General features: G+C 38.1%; 1 protein-coding gene across 5 annotated transcripts in view; it reads left to right on the top strand.

Moving 5' to 3' along the window:
• The window catches only part of ADAM22 (ADAM metallopeptidase domain 22), a 239,128-nt gene that overhangs the window by 110,792 nt on the left and 102,953 nt on the right, over positions 1–25,383 (top strand). The window lies entirely within an intron of this gene.

The raw sequence follows: 25,383 nt of genomic DNA, 5'->3' as shown, positions 1-25,383 counted from the left end.
GGCTTTCATATTAAACAATGTATCAAGAAAGTATATTACTCCCTGGCTGGTGCATCATCTCAGGTACCAAAAGGTGGCTGATTCGATTGCCTGTGTCAAGGCACACTCCTGGGTTTGGGATTGAATCCCCAGTAAGGGGCATGCAGGAGGCAGTCGATGTTTCTCACGTGGATGTTTCTCTCTCTCCCTCTCCCTTCCTCTCTCTCTAAAAATCAATTAAAAAATCTTTTAAAAAGGAGAAAATATATTATTCATTACTTGTGGAAAAAAAGAAAACCTTTAGTTATCTGACAAAGAATTCTAAATGCACTGTAGGAGTTGTTGGAGGTATGTTTTGAAGTATTAAAAATGCTGCAAGTGGTTCTTTTTTTGATAATATCATAGGAAATAATTTCTGAAATTTACCTTTTAAGGTTAGTACTGAGAACCCAGAGGTGAAATCTTGGGTCCAGGGTAGGTATATAGCTTTTCATTTATTTGGGAATGACTTCCCCTGGCAAAATTATAAACATGTTAGATCTACTGGAAAGTTCTAGGGAGTTTTAAATCCCTGGAGACAGAAATCTCAAGATGCTGGTTCTTGTCAGGTAAGCACTGAAAAGATTCCACGCAAATAAAACCCTTCTTCAAGTATAAGGCATAATGTATGTATTTTTTCCCCAGTCTGCTGATGCTGCAATCTTAGGGCGTATGAGACTAAACTCTACCAAAGGGTTACTTTAGACTCAATGTTTAGTGTAGAGAGTTTTAGCTAATTGTTTATTTTTTTCTGAACAGTGTTCAGACTATCTATTTTGCCTCATCATAATTATTTTGCTATTTATATATATATATTTGCTTTCTTTTTCTGATTATAAATTTGATACATATTCATTTTAGAAAATTTGTAAGTAGAGATAAATATATCAAAAAAGAAAAAAAATCACCCTTAAACTCCCACTGAGGTAAATTTTGTTTTTCTTTTGGTGTGTTTTCTTTTAGTGTTCTTTTCTCCTATGCTCTTCTTGTCCTATGCCCTTCCTTCCTTCCTTCCTTCCTCCCTCCCTCCCTCCCTTTCTTCCTTCCTTCCTTCCTTTCTTCCTTCCTTCCTTCCTTCCTCACCCAAGGACATTTTTCCATTTATCTTCAGATAGAGTGGGAGGGAAAGAGAAGAAGAGAAAGGGAGAGAGAGAGAAATATCCACATGAGAGGGACACATCAACTGGTTGCCTCTCACACGACCCTGATCAGGGCCGGGGACGAACTGCAACCGAGGTACGTGCCCTTGGCCAAAATCGAACCTGTGACTTATTGGTCCTTGGGCTGATGCTCTACTGCTGAGCCAAACTGGCCAGGGTGCACATACTTAATTTTTTTTTTTACATAGCTGGTATCACATATATATAACATTGTATCTCACTTTTAAAAAGTAAACATTGTATCATATTTTAAACATTTTTTTCAAGTTATTTTCTCCCAAAGCCTATGTTCACTGATTTTCAATTTAAAGATATTACTGTCATAAAGCTTTTTATTCAAATTAGACTCTATATAAGGAAATAAATAAATCACATTGTCCTATTCAAGTGACAATACGAAACAAACTGGGTGTTTCAATTATTTGTTAACTAAATAAAGGAAAATGTTTTATTATGGAAAATTTCAAACGTATACAGAAGTGAAAGGACTGTTATAATGAACTTTCACACACCAATTATCCAGCATTAACAGTTATACACATTTGACAGTCTTTTCTTTCTCTATTGAGAGTGTGTGTGTGTGTGTGCACGCGCGCGCACATGTGTGTAGTATTTAAAAGCAAATTTTAGACATTGGGACATTTTTCCAGTAAATACATATTTATACGTCTGTACATCTCTAACTGATAAAGACTTAAAACAAAATTTGTTAATTTTACAAGTGACCTAGTTATAATAATTATGCCATTCCCTCCAGAGAGTTGTTCTAAACTCAAGGTAAACTATTGGGTCGTTGATTGATTTATACACTGCTTTACTGCAGGAAGGATGTAAGGATTCCTCTAGTTATGACACAGGACAATGGAGCAATTTTGCTTGTATTTGGAAAGATAATTACCTAGATTTAGAATCTCTGGGTTCCTTATTCTCATGCCTGTTTATTTAGCCTTGCTTCTCAATTTTGGATGATGTTTTTCTGAATGTAGCGTATACCTTACTTCTTTGTTAAATTAAAGACAAAAGGAAACAGGCAGTTCACTATTTTATTTATGTCTGCCAGTGGTGATGGAATGCAAATAGGAGCGTGGAGGGCAGATCCAGCAAACAGCTGTGTGCATCTCTACAGTAATATCCCTTTTCAGGAAACTTGTACTTAAGCAACAAAGCATACTCCACTCTGAGATCATTAGGCTCCATGGGTATATATGACACCCAGAGCATTGACTTTACCACGCAGTCTTTGTTGATTTTCCAGCCTGAGAATTTCTTGGTTGATGGTTTGCCTTAACCCCCAACCCTATCAATGATAGGGTTGGGAAATGATAAATTCAAAGTTCATTTAATTCCTTGAGTCAGAGGACATTACTCCCTTTAAGAAAATTACTTTGATCTCACCCATCATCTCCATTTGTTTCTAGTTCATTTAAAAAATGAACTAGAGCCTTGGCCGGTTTGGCTCAGCAGTTAGATCGTCGGCCTGCAGTCCCGAGAGACCTGGGTTCGGTTTCTGCTAAGAGCATGTACTTCTGTTGCAGTTTGTCCCCGGCCCTGGTTGGGTTGTGCTGGAGGCAGACATGCGATGTGTCCCTTTTACATCGATGTCTCTCTCTCTCTTCCTCTCTTTCCCTCCCACTCTATCTGAACAAAAAAGTGGAAAAAATGTCCTTGGGTGAGGATAGAAAAATAAAAAATGAACTAGAAAACCTAACTCTAAATTGTCCTCTGGGTTTTTTTCTAGGAACCTCATTGAAAGTGCTGAATCCTGCCCATTAATTGAAATCAAAGTCAGTAGCCAGTTACTCCCCTGCTGCTTCCCTTATATCCTGCCCTCTGTACCTAGCTGTTCAAGTGTTTCTTTTTCATGAAATCTGTTAGTTCTCCTTTCTTTACTAATAACTCATAATTTTCTTAAGCTTTTCTTTTCACTATGGGTCCAAAAATTGTAGGTTTTTAAAAAAACTTCTCTCTTAAAAACTTCTGTATTAGTATGCTTGGACTGAGTGGCTTAAAATAACAGAAATTTATTTTTTCTCAGTCCCGAAGGCTAGAAGTCCAAGATCAGGCGTCAGAGGGTGGTTTCTTCTCAGGCCTCTCTTTTTGGCTGTCCTCTCCCTGTGTTTTCACATGGTCTTCCCTTCGTGTGTATCTGTGCCCTAATTTCTTCCTTTTCTTAAAAAAATTTTTTTTTTCTTTATTGATTTCAGAGAGAGAGGAAGGGAGAGGAAGAGAGATAGAAACATCAATTGGCTTCCTCCTGCACGCCCCCCACTGGGGATTTGGCACAGCATGGGCATGTGCCCTGACTGGGAATCGAACCTGCAACCTCTTGGTGCATGAGTCAATGCTCAACTGCTGAGCCACACCAACCAGGCCTAATTTCTTCCTTTTAGAAGGATACCAGTCATATTGGATTAGGGCCTACCCAAATGACTTCATTTATTTATTTGTTTATTTTTAAATTTTTTTTATCTTCACCTGAGGACATTTTTTGTTCAGATAGAGTGGGAGGGAGAGAGAGAGAGAGAAATATTGATATGAAAGGGACACATCGCGTGGCTGCCACCCTCACGACCCAACCAGGGCCAGGGACAAACTGCAACCGAGGTACGTGCTCTTAGTGGAAACCGAACCCAGGTCTCTCTGGACCGCAGGCCAACGCTCTAACAGCTGAGCCAAACCAGCCAGGGCTGACTTCATTTATTTAATTACTTATTTAAAGACTCTATCTCCAAATGTGGCTACAATCTAATGTACTGGAGGTTAGGATGTCAACATATGAATTTTAGGGATGTCAACATATAAAATTCAGCCCATTCCCTAAGAGCCCCGTGAATTTTTTAATTGGCTTTTCTCCTGGGACTGCAGTAAATGAAAGGGTCTGAGAGATCAAAGCACAAGTCTGTATAAAAGAACTTTTTTGTCCGTTGGCACAAACAAGGTCATATTTATCTTGAGGATGCAGGATTAAAATCAACATCATTATCAAACCAGATTTAAACAATGGCTAGAAACGAGTCTAGTAAATATCTCTGCTCAGGTGTCATGGAATTGTTTGTGAAAATTCAAGTGCAGTGCGTTTGACGTAAGGGTGTGATTATGAATGTGAGAAAGGGAGTACATTTACATGAAAACTACATAATAGTTGCATTGGTGATTCTTTTAGATTGCAGTTTTATTTTTGAAGTCTCTCTCTTTTTTTTTTTATTGTAAAATGTAACACTGACACAGAAATTACTAAATGTGAACACTCTATAACTCCTATCTAGTTCAAGAATTAAAGCTTGTTCCGTAATTCCAGGTGCTACTTCCCAAACCCAAGCCCCTCCCTCCTCTTCTTGTAAAACTTGTAAACACTGCCCTAACTTTTATGGTTATTATTTCCTTATTTTTGTCATGGGTTTATCACCCAAGCATGTATCCCTGAATTTGACTTTTGCCTGTTTAGTTAAAAAAAGAAAAAAAAGTTAAAAAATGTCTCTTTGAATTCTTTGGTTTCCCCTGATCTTTATTTATTTTTTAAATTTTATTTATTTATTTTTATTAATTAATTTAGTTTTGTTACAGGTGTTTCTCCTTTATCCCCCCAGATACCCTCTTCCCTATCCCGCCCCCTCCATCTTTATTTTTAAACTCTCCCTTATAATTTATTTGCTGAAGAAAACAGATTGTTTATCCTTTGCAGTTTCTCACAATCTGGATTTTGCTGTTGATTGCTATTTTGTAATTATAGTAAATTAAATACATTTTAGTGATTTTTTCCTAAGATAATTATTTGTATTATCTGTGAGACATTCTGTACATCACTGAAGCAGTTTTATCCTCATCAGATAGGTACATAATGCTGATTTTAAAGTTCTATTAAAATCTTTTTTCAGAGGAAAGGGGAGGGGGAATCAGTGGGGGAAAAAGGAGAAACATCTGTAACAAAAATAAATTAATTAATAATAAAAAAAAAAGAACATGAAAATGACACCCCATTGACACCCTCCTCCTCATCACCCCCCCGCCCCATCCCTGGCTTTGTTGTCCATGTCCATTGGTTATGCATACATGCATATAAGCTCTGTGGTTTATCCCCCCCCCCTTCTGAGGGTTATCAGTCTGTACCCTACTTCCATGTTTCTGGGTCTACCCTATTCCTCAGACTGTTATGTTCATTACATTCCACAAATAATGAGATCATGTGGTATTTGTCTTTCTCTGCTTGGCTTGTTTCACTTAGGATAATACTTTCCAGGTCCCTCCATGTCATCTCAAAGGATAAGAGATCTTTCTTTCTTACAGCTGCATAGTACTCTTTCGAGTATATGAACCACTGCTTTTTTATCCATTCGTCTACTGATGGACATTTGGGCTGTTTCCAGATCTTAGCTATTGTAAATAGTGCTGCTACGAACATGGGGGTGCATATATTCTTTCTGATTGGTGTTTCAGGCTTCTTAGGGTATATTCCTAGAAGCGGGATCACTGGGTCAAATGGAAGTTTAATTTTTAATTTTTTGAGGTAACACCATATTGTTTTCCATAGTGGCTGCTCCAGGCTGCATTCCCACCAACAGTGTGCTAGAGTCCCCTTTTCTCCACACCCTCGCCAACACTTGTTTGATGATTTGTTGATGGCAGCCATCCTGACTGGTGTGAGGTGATACCTCATTGTTGTTTTAATTTGCATCTCCCTGATGATTAGTGATGTTGAGCATAAAAAAAAATCTTTTTTCAAAGGTTATAAAGATAAAACCTTTAAGCAGAAAAAAAAAATTTTTTTTTGTTCTTTACTGAAAATTATTTTTCAAAAGTTTTATTGAATTTGTTGGGATGAAATTGGTTAATAAAATTATACAAGTTTCAAGTGTACAATTCTTGAATACATCATCTGTATCTTGTATTGTGCGTTGACCACCCAAAGTCAAGTTTCCTTCCATCATTTATCCCTCTTTTACCCTCTCTGCCTCCACTCACCTCCGCCCCCCTTCCCTCTGGTAATCACCACAACGTCTGTATCTATGAGGTTTTTTGCTTAGTCCCTTCACCTTTTTCACTCAGCCCCTCAACTTCCTTCCCCTTGGACAGCTGTCAGTCTGTTCTCTGTGTCTATGAATCTGTTTCTATTATGTTAGTTTATTTTGTTCTTTATATTCCATATATAAGTAAAATATCATCATCTTTTACTTATATTTAGTTCTAATTCATTTAAGAACTAAACTCTAAATTTGCCCTTTAGGGAGAAATTTTATATGTTTGACATGAACTTTAAAAGAATTTAAATATAAAGCCTCAACTAATCAGAATAGCTTGGGAACCAAATATTTTTATTTTAGTTATGGAGAACTATGGCTCTGGATTCTTAAGGTAAAAGAAAGTGGAATTGATAAGTTGCAACAAATGAGTCTAAACCATGCAGTTCACTGTTTGTTAGGTCGTTCCTTTGTGTGGAAGTTGAAAGCTGCCAGTATTCAAGTTAATTCAGTTATACAGCTCTAGTTAATTGGTATTACACCAATAGTAATTGCTAACATTATTGCTCATGATGTGACAGGCTTACACATTTATATATATTCAATCCTGGAAATCACCTGTGATCATAAATATAACTATGTATTATCCCACTTTACAGGTAATGAGGCATAGAAAGGTTACTTGTTCGAAGTAACTATAATGAGTGGTCAAGCAGCAATTTGAATCTAGGTTATATAACTAGTGCTGACTCGTCATCTTCTCTAACATATATTGTATATTATACAAAATAGGATGGTTATTTCTCTCAAATTTGGTTATGCATGTGAGTACATTTTCTGTGATGTAACTTATCTTGGGCAAAAATGGGAAGATATACTTTGGTACAAAGCCTGTTTTCTTTTCCACAAATCAGGAAAATAGCCATAGTAGGCGTTTTAGAACACTAGGAAGGGAATTTTAAATCCTTTGTTTAAAGCAGGAATATGTATAGATGGGAAAGGGGGCAGATTTCCTTGGAGTCAAAAAGTAAAAGTAGACATCTTGGTAGAGAGATGATTCATGGTATTTATTGCCAATAAAAGATTATATCCAGTCATCAATATCATTAACCATTTCCTTTGGTTAAATTATATGATGTCTTATGATGATAATAAAAAGTAATAGCTGCTGAATGTCTTTTTTATTAGCGCAATTATTTCTAAACTACTGTACGTGAGCACTCCCAACTAGTCCTTGGATCGGGATCCTAATCGTAAGGATGGGTGTGTACAGAGACACTCATTATACATTATTGACTTTTGACTGGCAATTAACTGGGTACTACCCTTCACTTAATTGAATTGAGTGCACTCAAGTATCATTGTCTCAAAGTCTTAATTATATCCATCGTGGCATTAGGAAGATGGATAAAAAAGCAGAGGACTGTGGGTCAGGGTTGAAACCTGACGTTAGATAAAGGAATTGCATAGAGGCTTGTGTTGGAGAGCAGATGTCAGAGAAGAAAGGGTGGAAGAGGTTATTGTGACTTTGGGGAACCTTTTACTCTGATGAAATGGTGGTGTAATTTTTATTAAAATATTTTATAGGCAAACTGAAATGACCACTGTCACTCTGGAAACAGTATATCAGGAAGTTGATATAGAAGCAATGAAAAGCCTGAGTTTTTCTGCAAATAGATTTTCTTCTGCTGTTCACATCCATCTTCCTGCCCTGGGGTTGGAGCTCCATGCACGATTTCTAGCTTAGCATGGTGCCATCTCCCAGGGGGCCTGTGCAACAAGCAGTCTCTCTAGGTTCCTTTTGTGCGCATTTTTGTAAGTCAGATTTCCATCTCATTTCTTCTTTCTTAAAAAAGAGATTCCTTTTTTATCTTGCCTGAATCTTTTTTGCTTTACCCAAAGAATGTGTAAATGACAGGAAAAAAAATACTACTGGAGGACAGCTGTAAGAAATCACGTAGAAAACGTTGAGTATGTTCACTTACTACAGCATATACCTACCCCTCTGACTCATGCTAACTTTGTGGCTTCTTTAAGCCTGAACAGCATCCATAGAAAATTGCTTATAACCTTGAATTGTATTCAGGCTTTGTTGTGTCTCCTTTTCTAGATTTCTCCAGGAGGTACATAATTCTCAACAGTTGAATACTTTATTTATTTATTTTTTTATCCTCACCCGAGGACTCCATTTTTTGTTTAGATAGAGTGGGAGGGAGAGAGAGGGAGGGAGAGAGAGAGGAAGAGAGAGAGAGAAACATCGACGTGAAAGGGACACATCAAGTGGCTGCCACCCGCATGACCAACCAGGGCTGGAGACAAACTGCAACCAAGGTATGCGCCTTTAGCAGGAACCGAACCCGGTTCTCTCTGGACCACAGGCCCATGCTCTAACTGCTGAGCCAAACCGGCCAGGGCAACAGTTGAATACTTTAAAAGATGCACAATGTGTTAAAGAAATAATGTTTCTTAAGATATCTTTTAAGATGTTTTGTTTCACAAAAAACAACAACCCCGCAAATAACTGATGGTACTATAAAATGTGGATTTCTTTCAAAGTAAAAAGTGCCCTCCGATTGTCATTAGTCACAGAATTTAGTTTATTTAAAATGTAGGTTATACAGGATTCAGCAAAAGTAGGTTTACAGTTGTTCATATGGAAAACAATACAATAATCAATAAATGATAATACAAGAATAAACTGTGTTTTTCGTACTCACAGCTGTAAACCTACTTTTGCCCCACCCTGTAGGTTAGTGACTGCATTCTTTTTCTTCCACCTCTTCTTTTTTGGTCAGTGAAAACATCTCTACTTAACATATCCTTTTAGGAGACATAGATTTTTCTTGAGTTCATTGCATATGACTGAATAGTACACAAAGGCTTGAACTGTTTCCCTTTTGGCTGCAGGGAGCACAAAAATAGCTATTCAACTGCCCAAGTGTCATTATATGTATTTATTGCAGCAGAAAAGATGAACCAAGGGGTTAATCTGCTTTTGCATATCCTGGATATTAAGTTTCCTTATGGATTCTCAAAACTGCACTGCCATCCAGAATCTTGGTACTTTCTATGGAAGCAAGAAGGGTAAGCGATTAAGAAGAAAAGAAAAACCAGGCCTGGGTGCGCAGTAAATGTTGCCGCATGAATTAGTACAGAGCCATCCATACCATTGCATCAGTGATGCATCTTCTGAAGCGGAGACTTGCCTGCGTTTTTCAAATAGCGTCTAGGTTATATTTTGTTTTTGAGGCTGTCTTTGAGATGAAATGCAAGCAACAGACACTGTAGCCAAGTAATCTATCCAAAGGCTTTTAAAAATCTTGTTTTCCTTTTTTTTTACCCCCTCGGGAGAACAACTCAGCAACAGCATTTCTCTTCTAAAATGCCTTTCTTATTTACAGCTTTCCTTCACATTTGAGAAACATGCTTTCTATCTTGAATTCTCACTACAGTAGCTCTTCCAAAGGCTCTTGAATAAGGGAATAATACATTGTCACCTAGACAGTGATTAAGTCATGTGGCCTGGAAAGATGCTTTTAGAAACGATTATTTTTTTAAATGGATCTATTTATAGAAGTTGCCTAAGCTCTTAGTGTTATCACTCTTAATTTCAAATAGAAGTTTCAGGCATTTTCTCTGGCTCTGTGGAGATGGGGAGGCCTCTCTCTAGTAAAGAAAGTCAGTGACATGCATCTTAAGGCCTGCTGAGGGGCAGATGACCAACCAAAGACCCTTAGTTGGTCCTTCGAGGGGCTCCTGCTGCCATGGTTACTGGGATTTTTCTTTTTAAAACAACTTTATGGAAGTACACTTCATTTACTGTAAACTGTAAATGAAGTTTACAGAGGGTTTTGGTGTCTATTTTGTCCATTAGGGAACACAGATTCTTTAACTGAGTATGTGTAAATAGAGTTGATTAAAATGATCACAAACAGTGAAGCTAGGAATGTTTGGCAGATGCAAATTTCCCATATTTTAGATCTGCATTTATATTCTTTTCCGCTGCACTATCTGGGAGATTTAGGTTAAGAACTCTTTTTTTTTTTCCTTTGTTTGTTACTTCTCACTGGAGGCATTGATTTTTAGAGGGAGTGGAAGGGAGGAAGGGAGGCAGAGAGAAAGAGAAACATCGATTGGTTGCCTCCCACATGTGCCAGGGCTGGGGATCAAACCGGCAACCCAGGTACATGCCCTTGACTGGGAATTGAACCTGAGACCCTCAGGTGCTTGGGCTGATGCTCCAACCACTGAGCCACATTGGCCAGGGCAGGCTAAGGACTCTTAACAGTGAACCTAAACCCTGAGAGCAGAACTTCTGGGGCAGGATAAGGGAGATCTCGGCACAGGTGTGCAGGTTGTGATGTGGGCCTGCAGGTGCCTCAGCCTGTTTCTTTGCCAGAGGAGAATATTTCAGGTGTCATAGCTATGGGCATGGTACCTTTTTACACTAACAAAAATACATTAAAATTAGATGACTTGGAGAAAGTTCTTTTCAAGTTTGTTCTCTGAAAACAGTTTAGCCAGGATTTATCATCAATCTGACTAGTAATAAACTAGAATGATTTTAAAAACTATTGATTAATATAGTTTTCTTATACTTGAATATCTACTTATTAGGTGTGGCTAAACTAGTTTTAAATTTCCTTATATTTAATTACTTCATTAGTCCCTAACTGCTGACATCAGTGATTTTTTAAAACTCAGGATTCTATAAGAATAAGATCTGGGCTTTCTAAAAAAGTAAGTAAGTACAAGTAGGGTTAATCTTCCAGTGACTTAATAAGAACTTATTTAATTGAATTTCGGGGATGCTGGTGGGATTCATTTCCAGGATCTTCTGACCTAGAAATGGTTCTGTAATTGCAGATAGAGCCAGCACGGGAAGCCTTGTCCTTCGGGCCCTGTGGCTTTGAGCTGCTGCCCATTTTAAAATACTTTCATTTACAAATAGTGAATTATATCAGAAGGAGGCTCATTAATTTTCTGTTATTAGTGCAAAAGCCATGATATCCTCACAGAGGTATTTTAAATCCTGAACAAAAGCATAGCTGGAAAGGCCCTGGCTGGGTGGCTCAGTTTGTTGGAGTATCATCCCCTATACCAACAAGGTTGCAGGTTCGATTCCAGGTCAGAGCTCATATCTAGGTTTCGGGTTTGATCCCTGCTTGGGGTGCATACGGGAGGCAACTGATCGATGTTTCGTTCTCCCTCCTCCTCTCTCCCTCCCTCCCTCACTCACTCCTTTCCTCTCTCTCTCAAATCATAAACATGTCCTCTGGTGAAGATTAAAAAATAAAGCATAGCTGGAAAAACCATATATTTGATGGTTGGTTTATGGGAGTCATAATGAGCTGGTTTCCTTGATCGATAATTACCATATGTTGCTGAGTTGTAGAAACTCAGGCTCCAGAACTAAATCTTTCTTAGAGGCAGATACTGCTGTCAGCGGCTCAATGCCAGTCACTTGGAAGAGTTAACTTCTTCTCCTCACTCATTTTCCTCCTTTAAAGTTATTAGTGGCACGTTCTCTCCAGCTAATGAAACCTTCATGTTAATGGAATTAAAATCTATAATGATTGCTGTGGTTCTGTTTCCTATTATTCTAAAAATTTTGTGTTTTTTGCCAATAAATATTATACCCCAAAAGGAGCTCATTTGGCCATTATGGATTTCCTGTTTTATACAGTCTACCTCTTTAGAATCATTTTGATATTCTGATGGAATCAATACTGGTAATTGGACTGAGGAATAAGAGCAGAAATACTGCTTTGGCTGGTTTGGCTCAGAGGTCAGAGCATCAGCCTGCAGACCGAAGAGTCATGGGTTCGATTGCCAGTCAAGGGCACCTATCTGGGTTAAAGGTTGGATCCCTGGCCCAGGTTGGGGTCATGCAGGAGGCAACCAATTGATCTTTCTCTCCCTCTCTCTTCACTTCTCTCTCCCTCCCTCCCTCTCTTTCTCTTCCACTCTATCTAAAAATCAATGGAAAAATATCCTCGGGAAAATATCCTCAGGTGAGGATTAACGACAACAAAAAAGAGTAGAGGTATTACTAGCAGTCGGAGAAATAGCGAACACTTACATGATGCTTACTATGGCCAGGCACTAGCCTAGTATTTCATGTGTGTTGTCTTAGTTCTTCAGCATTACCATTGTGATTCTCATTTGGCAGATGAGGAAACTGAGCACAGGAAGTTTAACTAACTTGCCCAAGACTCTGAAGCCAGGCAGTCTGGTATCAGAATTCACACTTTCATTCATTACAGTCTACCCTCTCTGCGCAAATGAATAACCATAATAGCAGAGGAGTTGGAATGCAGATATTTAAGTTGCAGCACGTCATTTTACCATTTGCAATTACATCTTTGTTAGTAGTTGTTTTATTCTTTTTTTTTATTCTTTTAATTTGGGAGTAGTTTATTTTTTACTTTTTTAATTAATTTATTTTTGTTACAAATGTTTCTCCTTTTTCCCCCACTGACTCCTCCCTCCCCCCCTCCCAGCCCTGTCCCCAGCTTTGTTGTCCATGTCCATTGTTCATGCATACATGCATATAAGTTCTGTGCTTTATCTGTCCCCCCACCCCCTCTTCTGGGGATTGTCACTCTGTACCCCACTTCCACATCTCTGGGACTACCCCATTCCTCAGACTGTTATGTTCATTATATTCCACAAATAAGTGAGATCACATGATACTTGTCTTTCTCTGTTTGGCTTGTTTCGCTTAGGATGACACGTTCCAGGTCCCTCCGTGTCGTCTCAAAGGATAAGAGATCTTTCTTACAGCTGCATAGTACTCCATTGTGTATATGTACCACTGCTTTTATATCCATTCGTCTACTGATGGACATTTGGGCTGATTTCAGATCTTAGCTATTGTAAATAGTGCTGCTACGAACATGGGGGTACATATATTCTTTCTGATTGTGTTTCAGGCTTCTTAGGGTATATTTCTAGAAGTGGGATCACTGGGACAAATGGAAGTTCAATTTGTACTTTTTTGAGGTAACACCATATTGTTTTCCATAGTGGCTACACCAGTCTGTATTCCCACCAGCAGTGTACTAGAGTCCCCTTTTCTCCACACCCTCACAACACTTGTTGTTTGATGATTTGTTGATGGCGGCCATTCTGACAGGTGTGAGGTGATACCTCCTTGTTGTTTTAATTTGCATATCCCTGATGATTAGTGATGTTGAGCATTTCTTCGTATGTCTCTTAGCCATTTGTATGTCCTGTTTGGAGAGGTGTCTACTTGGTTCCTCTGCCTATTTTTCAATTGGGTTCTTTGTCTTCCTTTTGTTGAGTTGTATGAGCACTCTATATATATTGGAAATTAACCCCTTATCTAATATATCATTGGCACTTATGCTCTCCCATATAGTGGGTTGCCTTTCCATTTTGATGATTGTATCTTTTGCTGTGCAAAAGCTTTTGACTTTGATGTAGTCTCGTGTTCATTTTCTCCTTTGTTTCTGTTGCCTTAGGTGATGTATCAGTGAAAATTCTGCTGTGTATGATATCTGAAATTTTGTTGCCTACATTTTCTTCTAGGATTTTTATGGATTCATGAGTCACATTTAAGTCTTTTATCCATTTTGAGTTTATTCTTGTGTATGGTATAAGTTGATGGTCTAGTTTCATTTTTTTGCACGTAGCTGTCCAATTTTCCCAACATCATTTATTAAAGAGGCTGTCTTTACTCTACTGTATGCTCTTGCCACCTTTGTCAAATATTAATTGAACATATTGCCTTGAGTCTATTTCTGGGTTCTCTATGCTGTTCCATTGATCTATCTGCCTGTTCTTGTGCCAGTACCAGGCTGTTTTGATTACAGTGGCTTTGTAGTATAACCTGAAATCTGGTAATGTGATCCCTTCAACTTTGTGCTTTTTTTTTTCAAGATTGTTGTGGCTATTCGAGGTCTTTTTTGGTTCCATATAAACTTTTGAAGTGTTTGTTCTAGTTCTGTGAAATATGTCATTGGTATTTGATGGGGATTGCATTTTGGATCTATAGATTGCTTTGGGTAGTATGGACATTTTAATAATGTTAATTTTTCCAATCCATGAACAAGATGGGGTTTTTTTTTATATCTTCCTCTATTTCTTTTTTCAATGACCTGTAGTTTTCTGTGAATAGGTCCTTTATTTCCTTGGTTAAGTTTATTCCTAGGTATCTTAATTTTTTTTGCTGCAATGGTAAATGGAATTGATTTTTTAGTTTCTCTTTCTGTGGGTTTATCATTGGTGTATAAGAATGCCATCGATTTCTTGACGTTAATTTTGTATCCTGCTACTTTATCAAATTCATTTATTAAGTTTAGTAAATTTTTGATAGAGTCTTTGGGGTTTTCTACATATAGTATCATGTCATCTGCGAATAATGACAGTTTTACTTCCTCCTTTCCAACTTGGATCCCTTTTATTTTTTCTTCCTGTCTGATTGCTGTGGCTAAGACTTCCAGTACTATCTTAAATAAGAGTGGTGAAAGTGGGCATCTTTGTCTTGTTCTTAAGGGAAATGCTTTTAGTTTTTGCCCATTGAGTATGATATTGACTGTAGGTCTTTCATATATGGCCTTTATTGTATTGAGATATGATCCCTCTATTCCCAGATTGCTGAGTGTTTTTATCAGAAATGGATTCTGGATCTTGTCGAATGCTTTTTCAGTGCCTATGATATGATCATATGATTTTTATTTTTCATTTTGTTTAGGTGGTGTATCACATTTATTGATTTGCGAATATTGTACCAGCCTTGCATCCCTGGGATGAATTTCACTTGGTCATGGTGAATAATTTTTTGATGTATTGCTGGATTTGATTTGCTAGTATTTTGTTCAGGATTTTGGCATCTATGTTCATCAGGGATATTGGCCTATAGTTTTCTTTCTTTGTTGTGTCTTTTTCTGGTTTTGGAATTAGATTTATGCTGGCCTCATAAAATGAGTTTGGAAGTCTTCCTTCTTGAATTTTTTGAAATAGTTTGAGGAGAATGGGTATTAGTTCTTCTTTGAATGTTTGGTAAAATTCCCCCATGTCGCCGTCTGGGCCTGGGCTTTTGTTTGCTGGGAGAGTCTTGATTACATCTTCAATTTCTTTTGTTGTTACTGGTCTGTTCAAGTTTTCTATCTCTTCCCGGTTCAGTTTTGGGAGACTATGTGTTTCTAGAAATTTGTCCATTTTGCCTAGATTGTCGAATTTGTTGCCGTATAATTAATTGTTCATAATATTTGTTAACGATCCTTCGTATTTCTGTGGTGTCAGTTATTATTTCTCCTGTTTCATTTCTGATTTTATATATTTGGGTTCTTTCTCTTTGTTTCTTGGTGAGTCTAGCTTCTAGCTAAGGGTCCATCAATCTTTTTTGATCTTTTCAAAGAACCAGCTCCTTGACCAGGTCTCCGTGACATTTATTTCTGCTTTGATCTTTACTATTTCCTTCCTTCTAGGGTTTCAGGGTTTTCTTTTTGTTTGCTTTCTAGTTCTTTAAGTTGTGAGGTTAGATAGTCTATTATAAATTTTTCTTGCTTCTTGAGGTAGGCCTGTAGTGTTATGAAATTTTCTCTCAGAACAGCTTTTGCTGCATCCCATAGATTTTGTGTTGATGTGTGTTTATTTTCATTGGTTTCCAGGAAGTTTTTAATTTCTTCCTTGATCTCCATGGTAACCCATTCATTGTTCAGTAACATGCTATTTAGCCTCCATGCTTTCAAATGTCTTTGCATGTTCTTGTTGCAATTGATTTCTAGTTTTATGCCATTGTGATCTGAAAAGATGCTTGATATGATTTCAATCTTCTTGATCTTGTAGAGACTTAGTTTGTGCCCTGATATGTGGTCTGTCTTTGAGAATGTCCCATGTGCACTTGAGAAGACTGTGAATTCTGCAGTTTTGGGTTGTAATTCTCTGTAGATAGCTATTAAGTCTATTTGATCTAGCGCTTCATTTAGAGTCTGTGTTTCCTTGTTAATTTTTTGTCTAGAAGATCTATGCCGTGACGTCAGTGGGGTATTGAAGTCCCCTGCTATGATTATATTGCTGTTGATTTCTCCTTTGAAGTGCTCCAGAAGATTTTCTTTTTTTTTATCCTCACCCGAGCACATTTTTCCATTTTTTGTTCAGGTAGAGTGGGAGGGAGAGAGAGGAACAGAGAGAGAGAGAGAAACATTGATGTGAAAGGAACACATTGAGTGGCTGCCACCCGCACAACCGACCAGGGCCGGGGACAAAGTGCAACCGAGGTACGCGCCCTTAGCAGGAACCGAACCCGGGTCTCTCAGGACTGCAGGCCGACGCTCTAACCGCTGAACCAAACCGGCCAGGGCCAGAAGATTTTCAATATATGTTGGTGCTCCTATATTGTGTGCATATATGTTTATCAAGGTTATATCTTCCTGTTGGATAGATTCTTTCAATATTATATAGTGGCCTTCTTTGTCTTTAGTTATGGCCTTCATTTTGAAATCTGATTCATCAGATATGAGTATTGCTACCCCAGCTTTTTTTTGTTTTCTGTTTGCTTGAAAGATTTTTTTCCATCCCTTCACTTTCAACCTATTTGAGTCTTTTGTTGTGAGGTGAGTCTCTTGTAAACAACATATATGTGAGTCATGTTTTCTTATTCAGTCAGCTACTCTGTGTCTTTTTATTGGAGCATTCAAACCATTTACATTTAAGGTGATAATTGATATGTACTTATTTATTGCCATTTTGTTTAGTGTGGTTATATTTTTCTTTGTATTCTACTAATTACAGCTGTCCTTTTAGAATATCTTGCAGTGCTTGTTGGTGTTAATATATTCCTGTTAGTAGTTGTTTTAGTAAGCCATGAATTGAAGATGTAACTGTTTGGTTCAGGTGAGCTTCAGTTATTCTAAATATAAAATTTCCATTAGTTTAAAGAAAACAAAATGCTTTCTATGGAAGCCCTGATTTTTTTAACCATTTCCTTGGGGTTTATTTTAGTCCTTCTTTGTTCTCCATAGAAGATAGACTGAGAATTGTTCAGTACGGGGGTTACCATAGCTTGTAAACTCTAACCATTTGAAATATGTTGCTGTCTTGCACATGGCAAACACATGGCTCAGTTCTTATGCCCATCTTATGCCTGTGTGTAAATTTATCTGCCTCTGGAGGAAATATGAAGTTTAATGGAGAAGAGTAACTAAGCTGAAACATATCATTATCCTGCCAAAAGACTAGAAGATATTTGGTTGTATCCCTGCCAAGGTGTACCCATCCTCCTCTTTTCAGACACATGCACACGCACATGCACACATGCACACATACACACTAAAAGAGCTACACAGATCTAATAAACAAACTGATAAAATTTTTGTTTTCTCTTCACATGTAACAGTTATTCCAGGTATGTCTCATAACTTTTTACTTTTTATCCATCGCTAGTCATCTGTTAGCATCTTTTTGATGAGCTGGGCAGTCTGCTTTTCTCCCTGGCAGGCTTTGCAGACATATGCTTCTCTTCCATCTTTCAGTCAGTGTGGTTTCAGGACCATCTCAGATTTCATGATTTAATTCTCTTTGCATTATTGGGGAAAAATTCTTTGGGGATTAAGTAAATTTTGCTTTCCCTTGGGACTGAAGAAAGGTTGCTGTAGGTCCATCATCATGTCAAATGATTCAGCTGCCTTAATGGCATTGTTGATTACAAGTAGGCTTAACTCTATAGCCTGAGGGAAGTATATCAGCACATTACTGGTTTATACAGGTCAGGTATCTTAGTGCTGGGAGTAAGGAAAAACGAAAAGTGACAGCTGGTGTCAGCATGAGTTCTGTTTGTAAGCTCTCTTTGTAAACCTATTTGAATAGAAAGTCCTCCTTATTTTCTTTCTAGTGTAAGATTTTTTCCCCCAATTCAGTATCTAAATTATTTCATCTGCTAATACTCAAGATGTTATCTATAAACTTAAAATGATATGTTCAGCTATAATTTTTTTAAAAATTCAAAGGAGCACTAATGGTATTTCTATGTATAGAACCAATTAACTATTTTATAATAGACTATTGTTCCCATTTTAATTCTAATTATAGAATGAATCTTTTCATTATATAACGTCTTACACAAATCTACTGTTGCAAAATTTTATTTGAAATTCAGAGTGAACTATTAGAGTAATTATGACTGAACAAAAAGTTGTGAAAATGTTGTTTTTGACAAGTTCGAAACTGGTTTGAAGCAAAAAAACAAACCAACCCCAAAACAAAGTATTCCCTTGGTGTTGTCCCAAACTAATATTATTTTCTTATTCAATTATAAAAGTTTTTATTTTTCTGATGAGGAAGTGGCCATTATAAAAATAAGGACAGGTAATGAATGTCAGAGAATAAGTACCTGGTACTGAGTTATTTGAGTGTTTACAGCCATTTTGGGGCAGTAATTGATCAGGTCTTCAGTATCAGTTATCAAATATGATTTCATCATAGCAGTCTTTTAAATTCATCCAAGAGGCAGAAAAGAAGGTAGATGCAGATGGATTCGATTGTCCCCATAGGAAACTCCTCAAGCTTTAAGCACATGGAGGTTAGGTGACACATACAGATACTTAGACTGGAAAGCTGACATTAGAGATTTGCAACAGAATCGAAAAAGAAGCCCCAAATGTCAGATACCCTGTTTGTGTTCTCCACCCTCTTTCATTCAGTAGATACATGTTGAGTGCTTGCCATCATCTCAGGAATATAGCTATGACAATATATGATGCACTTCTCACCCTCAAAGCCAGTAGTTTAGTAGGGTAATAGGCATAATAAAAATAACTACCAGAGGTCTTTTAAAATGTCATTTATGACACTGCCATAAAGAGAAATTCATGTTGTCCTGAGGGCATTTGATGGGAGACCTGACCTAGTCTGGTTGGTTTGGGAAGACTTCCTTGAGGAAATGATACGAATTCTGAAGTTTGAGAGATAAGTAACTGGTAGGTGAAATCGGAGGGGAACAGTTTTTCAGAAGGTGGATTTAGCATGTGCAAAGATGCAGAGGCCTTGATGAAGGATCTTGATGCATAAGAGGAGTAGAAAGAAACCGGAGAGAGTGGACAGACCAAAACGTATGTACCTAGAAGACAATAATTATCTGAACAACAACAGTAAAAATAAATGAACAAATTAAGCCAGGTGTTAGGAAATTTCTCATGTTCATCTGACCTATGTCCAGTTTGGACAGGTCTGGGAGGGCATATTATTCCCCCTGCTATAAAAAGATGCAGTGAGCCCTGGTCAGTTTGGCTCAGCCGTTGAGCGTCGGCCTGCGGACCAGAGAGTCCCAGGTTCGGTTCCCGCTAGGGGCATGTACCACACACACAAAAAAAAGATGCAGCGAATATAAACAGTAAAAATAAAAACCAGATAGTGAGACCTCCAGCCGTTCACCTGATACTGAGTTCAGCCTGAGGCTCCTATTCATGTGTTGCCTTTCTAAGGTATTTTAGAGCCATTTCTTAATCAACTATAAGTTTGAAGTCATGAAATCCCAGCAGCTGACCTGTGATACAAATTTCTGTAATTTTGAAATATTTCAAACATTTAAAAAATTGTATAAAATTTTATAACAGATATCCGCATGTAGATTTAACATGTTAGTATTTTGTTTTATTTCCTTCAAATAATGTTATGGTTTTTAAAGTCTACTAATTCTTTGTCAGTGTATCTCCTATTTTGTTTCTATTATACTTTATTCATGTCTTTACTCTTTCTTGGTCAATCTTATTAGAGTTTTTTAAAATACATTTTTTTCAAACAACAAACATTCTTTTCTGAAGTTTACTTTTTTTTACTTAAAAAGTTCTGTTTTTTTTTTTCATAACTCATTAAGTTAATGTTTAACTTATCGATAATTCTTCATTTCTATAAACATCTAGGAATGTAAAATTTACTCTAAAGTACCATTTTAGCACCATCCCAGACATTTCGATAGAGACATTTTTCATTATCTATCTATCTATCTATACCATTTATACCATTACTTTTATATGACTCAACTTATTTAGGTTTTTAAAAATAATTTTTAAATTGTTCAAAATTTTTGTATTTAATATTTAAAAACTTTTCAAACATATGAGTGTCTTTTGTTGTTGGTTTTAACTTTTATTGCTTTACTGTTAAGTGCAGTATGCAAAATACTGATTCTTTGGAAGTTGGCCACTTGTTTGTTTGTTTGTTTATTTATTTATTTATTTATTTTGTCTAATATTTAAAAGAAATAAGTTGGTAACCTTTGCCCTGGCCGGTTTGGCTCAGCAATTAGAGTGTCAGCCTGCCGACTGAGGGGTTGTGGGTTCGATTCCCGGTCAAGGGCACCTACCTGGATTGCAGGTTCTATCCCCAGTCCTGGTCAGAGTCGCAGGAGGCAACTATTTGATGTGTCTTTCTCACATTGATAGATGTTCTCTCCCTCCCTCCCTTCCATTCTATCTGAAGATCAATGGAAAAATATCCTCAGGTGAGGATTAACAAAAGAAAAAAAGACTTGGTAACCGTTGATCGCAAATTATAGAATCAGAAAGGACTTTAGAGACCACCTAATTCAACTCCCTCTCCTGTTTTACAGAAAAATAAGTAACAACAACAGAGACCAACCTGGGCCCAAAGAAACAGCTGCTGAAAAAAAACACTTAATTTTTTCAGGTTTAGCATTTTTAATCGGGTACAACCTTAAATACTAGTTTGCCTCTCTGAAGGACACTGATTGAGAAGTTCCTCCTAAGTAAGCCAGCCTTTGTTCGTACCTTTAAATAAGTCTTGAGCCAAGTCAGAATCACCTGTGGAGGGATACAGATGGCCCCTGAGGGCTAGTGATGAGTTCTTGAGCACAGTGTTTCAGGCTTAAGGTGCAAGAGGGGAAAAGGCGCTGCAATGAAACCATTTTTTGGCAGCCAGAAATTTTTTCTGTCTGTCCTTCCTTCTAAAAAAACAAAACAAAACAGAGTGGACAGGAAGATGATACAATGCAAGTAAAAGAAAAAAGGAGGATAAGTTCATGGTGGAAGTGGGAAAAAACCATGCTCTTTTTCTTTACCTCACATCTTCATATAGTTTACATTTTCTTAAAAAAAAAAAAAAAAAAATAAGAGAAGAAAACAAAATTTTCTTTTTAGATGGAACAAAAACCATTTTCTTCCTTTATTTTAGGGATGCCAAATATACTTTCTTTTTGTGTAACTCTTCCAGTCGATTATATTTCTTTCTGTTATAGTCAAACATCAACTACAAAATAAGGTTTTAGGTAATATGCATCTCTTATGCTAAAAAATTCATAGAGAGCAATACATTTAAACTATTATTTGCAAAAGATGCAATTATGTAGTGGTTTCCTGGAAAGAGTTATAATTTCATGAGTTTGTAGTGATCTAATCTCTGTATGTGGTCCACATTGATTTTCCATTCTCCCAATTTAGAGCTGCATTTCAGAGAACCTGATAAGTACCCTGTCTGCATTCCAGTAATTTTTTGCTGAGGAGCATTTTGTGGGAACCTAAAAATTTTTAGTAGTCTGATGAGAGATGTTATATTAATGGGTCTGTAATGATTACCTGACAATTGAAAATAATTTCTCTTGCCTATTCTCTGGTTAAAAATAAGCAATTGGGAGGCTCTGCTTGACTAATGGAATTGAAGGTCAAATTTTACCATATTATTTGTGTAAATACAATGATCTGTATTTTAAATGAAGCTTTGGGAAACTAGAATGACCAGCCAGAGGTGATTAAGATATATGTTAATCTTATGAAATACTGTAGTAGATACCTCCAGTTTATTCCACTGAACTAAGCTTCTTAGAAGCAAAATCTTTGGATTATGAATATAAAACTCACTTGGTCACGTTTAAGGAAATGAGAATTTGTACTATGTTGAATAGTGTCCCTCAAAATTCATGTCCCCTGGTACCTGTGAGTGTGACCTTTTTGAAAATATGGCCTTTTAAAGTGTAATCAAGTTAAGAAGAGATTGTACTGGATTAGGTGTCACCCTAATCCAATGACTGGTGTCCTTCTAAGAGGGAAAATAAGACATAGAGACACAGAGACAGGCCCCCCGGGAGAACACCATGGAAGACAGAAGTAGAGATTGGAGGATGTATCTACAAACCAAGGAACACCGAGGATTGTTGGCAACCACTAGAAGCTGGGAAGAAGCAAGGAAGGATTCTCCCTGGAATCTTCAGAACCATGGCTCTGCCGACACCTTGATTTCAGATTTCCAGCTTCCAAAACTGAGAACAAATTATTGTGGTTTTTAAGCCACCCAGTTTTTGGAAAATTTTGGAAACCCAAGGAACCTAATACAGACAGCATTTTGATGTTATTATAACTAATGTGAAAACAGCAAGTAGGTGTTAGAGGTGCCTGAGCCTACATATAAGAGGAGATGGCGTAAGTCTGAACCCTCTGGAAATGCATCACATCTCACAAGACATTCATTGTTCACCGAAGGTACTTGTGAGCTTAACTCCTGGGAACCTATCCTAATTTTTAGTCTTTGTTTTCCATGGCGGACATTACCTAGAGGAAATCAGTATAAGAAAAGACTCCTGCCCAACAATCACAATAGATTTTAAGCTCACTGGGTCCCTGGTGGGCTTTTTATTTTTTGAATTCGAGAGCTTATAAGAAAATTGTGACACCAATTTTCTGTGGGGTTCCCCATCTTCTAATAAGACCAACCCTTTCCTTATCACTTTGATTTATGTCCAGTGTCTTTCTAGTTCTGTTTCCTTTTTCCTTTCTGTGGAAACTTTTGCTACAATCATATTCTGTTTTAACTTTTTCTCTTCAGCAGGAACTATGTATCTTTCAAATGGAAATATTCTTTTTGTCAGCTACGTTTGTCTTTTAATTTTTAAAATGTTTTTGATGACTATGATATAAGATCCTAATGTTTATCAATGAATATTAAAATAGTGCAGAGATTTTTAATGACCACTTAGCTTTAGCTGTTGAAAAGAACTCATAGTTTGGATGCTACTTTAATACATGTACCCTGAAATGGGGTTGCAAACACAAGTGTCCAAAGGTGTCAACCAGTAGTATAACTGAGAGACAGTGATAAAATTGCAGTATGCCGTATTCGTCTTCAGCTGGTGTTGTCCTACAGGAACATGGAAATGTGGGAATGGAGGCTCACTGTTAACAGATCTCCTAATTTTTAGGGGAAGATAAAAATCTAAATTTCAAGAACTGTGAAGATGTGAGATTTTATCCTAATTGCAAGTTGAAAATTAGCCTGCTGTAATTTCATCCATGCTGGCAGAAGACGGGACCGTTCTCATTCATGGCACAGCCTAGGTGTGTGTGCTGACCGGGAATCGAACCACAACCTTTTCGGTGTACAGGACGACCCTCAACCCAACTGAGCCTCCTGGCTGGGGCAGGATTCCTATATTTTTATTATAGCAGTGTTATTGAGTAACCTTCCAGGATTTATTTCTAAGAGTTATATTAAAATGACATTTTAATCTGTCATTTAATTTAAGCCTGATGATGTAAGGGTAGTTTTCTTTAAAAAATCTTTTGAAACCCTATAGTTTCAAGTTAAAGTCTAGGAAGCATTCATTTATACTCTTGATTCTAGAGTTATATTTCATAGACCAGTATACTAACAAAACAAATTTTAGGCCTCAATATTGGGAGACCAATCATTTTATTTTGCCTTGTATGGAAACAACCCCTTCAAAAACACCTAAATTCAGTTGTTGCCACCAATTGAAAAAGAATGAATATAAAACATTATTTGTTAGCTTCCGGTCAAGATGGCGGCGTAGGTAAATGGGGTATCGTGTCCTCCCTCAACCACATCAAAGTTACAACTAAACTATAGAACAGCCATCATTCAGAACTGCCTGACATCAAGCTGAATGGAAGTCCTACAACTGCGAAATTAAAGAAGAAGCCACATCGAGACGGGTTGGTCCCAAACCCACGTGTGGCGGATAAAAATCAAGAGGGACACCTCGGTTGGGAAGGTCCTCCCTGAAGACTGAGGGGTCCCGTCCCACACCAGGTGCCCAGCTCAGGGTTCCAGTGCCAGGAAGAGAAGTCCCCATAACTTCTGGCTGCAAAAAGCAGTGGGAACTGAGGCTGAGGGAGGCTGAGGCTGCTGGAGCCCCAGGCAGCTCCTCTTAAAGGGCCCGCACACAGACTTACTTAGACTCGCAACTCTCCAGGATCCAGCGTGGGGGAGGCAGCTCGAAGGCACCAGAGACTTATGGGGAAGAACTGAGCTGTTTGGCATTGGGGCAAGGGCTGGAGAGGCAACTTTCTCCTGGTCAGATGTGCTGTCAGAGGCCTTTGTTGCTTTGCTGTGCCCTTCCCCCATGAGGCTGGCAGATGGCAGCCATATCTGGGACTGCAGCAACCTGGCTCACACTGTTTGCCCTGCCCTGGTGATTCCCTGAGGCCCTGCCCCACCCAACTCTCAGGCCCACCCAAGCTATTGCCAGTTGCTTTATTATAGGAATGGCTTGGTTTTGGATCCTGCTTCAGATTTTCTTAAATTCTTACAAACAAGCAGCATCTGGTCTCAGCAAGCCCCATATCTCTCATTAAGTGGCCCCAGGCCTGGCACTAGAAGCAGCCAGCCTTGGTTCACAACTTGGCTTTGCCTGGGCACACCCAAGCCCAGCACAAGAAGCAGCCATTGGCAGATCGCTTTGTAGCTTATGCCTGGTGGCCCCGGATAGAAAACAGGCAGTGGCTGACATGGCCCCAGAGCCAGCACACCCAGTGGACAGCTTCAGAACACTGCAAAGAACCCACCCAACCATCTCCACAAGTGACACACTCAAGGAATGGACTCAGTGTGCACCAGAGCCCTTCTGAAGTAAGTCTTGCTCTGTGTGGTGGGCCCCTGCACAGCTGATCATCCAAGGTGGTCAGAGGTCAGTGGATAGTGGACACAGCCAGTCCTTGCAGCTGATCAGCCACTGGACCCTATAGGACACCTGCTACAATAGGCCACCCTCGGAAGCCTAGGAGACTTAGCAACTCTACCTAATACATAGAAACAAACACAGGCAGGCAGCCAAAATGAGGAGACAAAGAAACAGGTCCCAAATGAAAGACCAGAACAAAACTTCAGGAGAAGAACTAAGTGTAATGGAGATAAGCAACCTAATAGATGCAGAGTTCAAAACACTGCTTATAAGGGTGCTCAATGAACTTAGTGAGAACTTAAGTGAACTTAGTGAAGAGCATAAAAAAAGGCCTCGAGAGCATAAAAAAAGACCA

Source organism: Molossus molossus, unplaced genomic scaffold, assembly GCF_014108415.1.
Source record: "Molossus molossus isolate mMolMol1 unplaced genomic scaffold, mMolMol1.p scaffold_m16_p_7, whole genome shotgun sequence".
Taxonomy (NCBI): Eukaryota; Metazoa; Chordata; class Mammalia; order Chiroptera; family Molossidae; genus Molossus; species Molossus molossus.
This window is presented reverse-complemented; position numbering and strand designations above follow the sequence as displayed.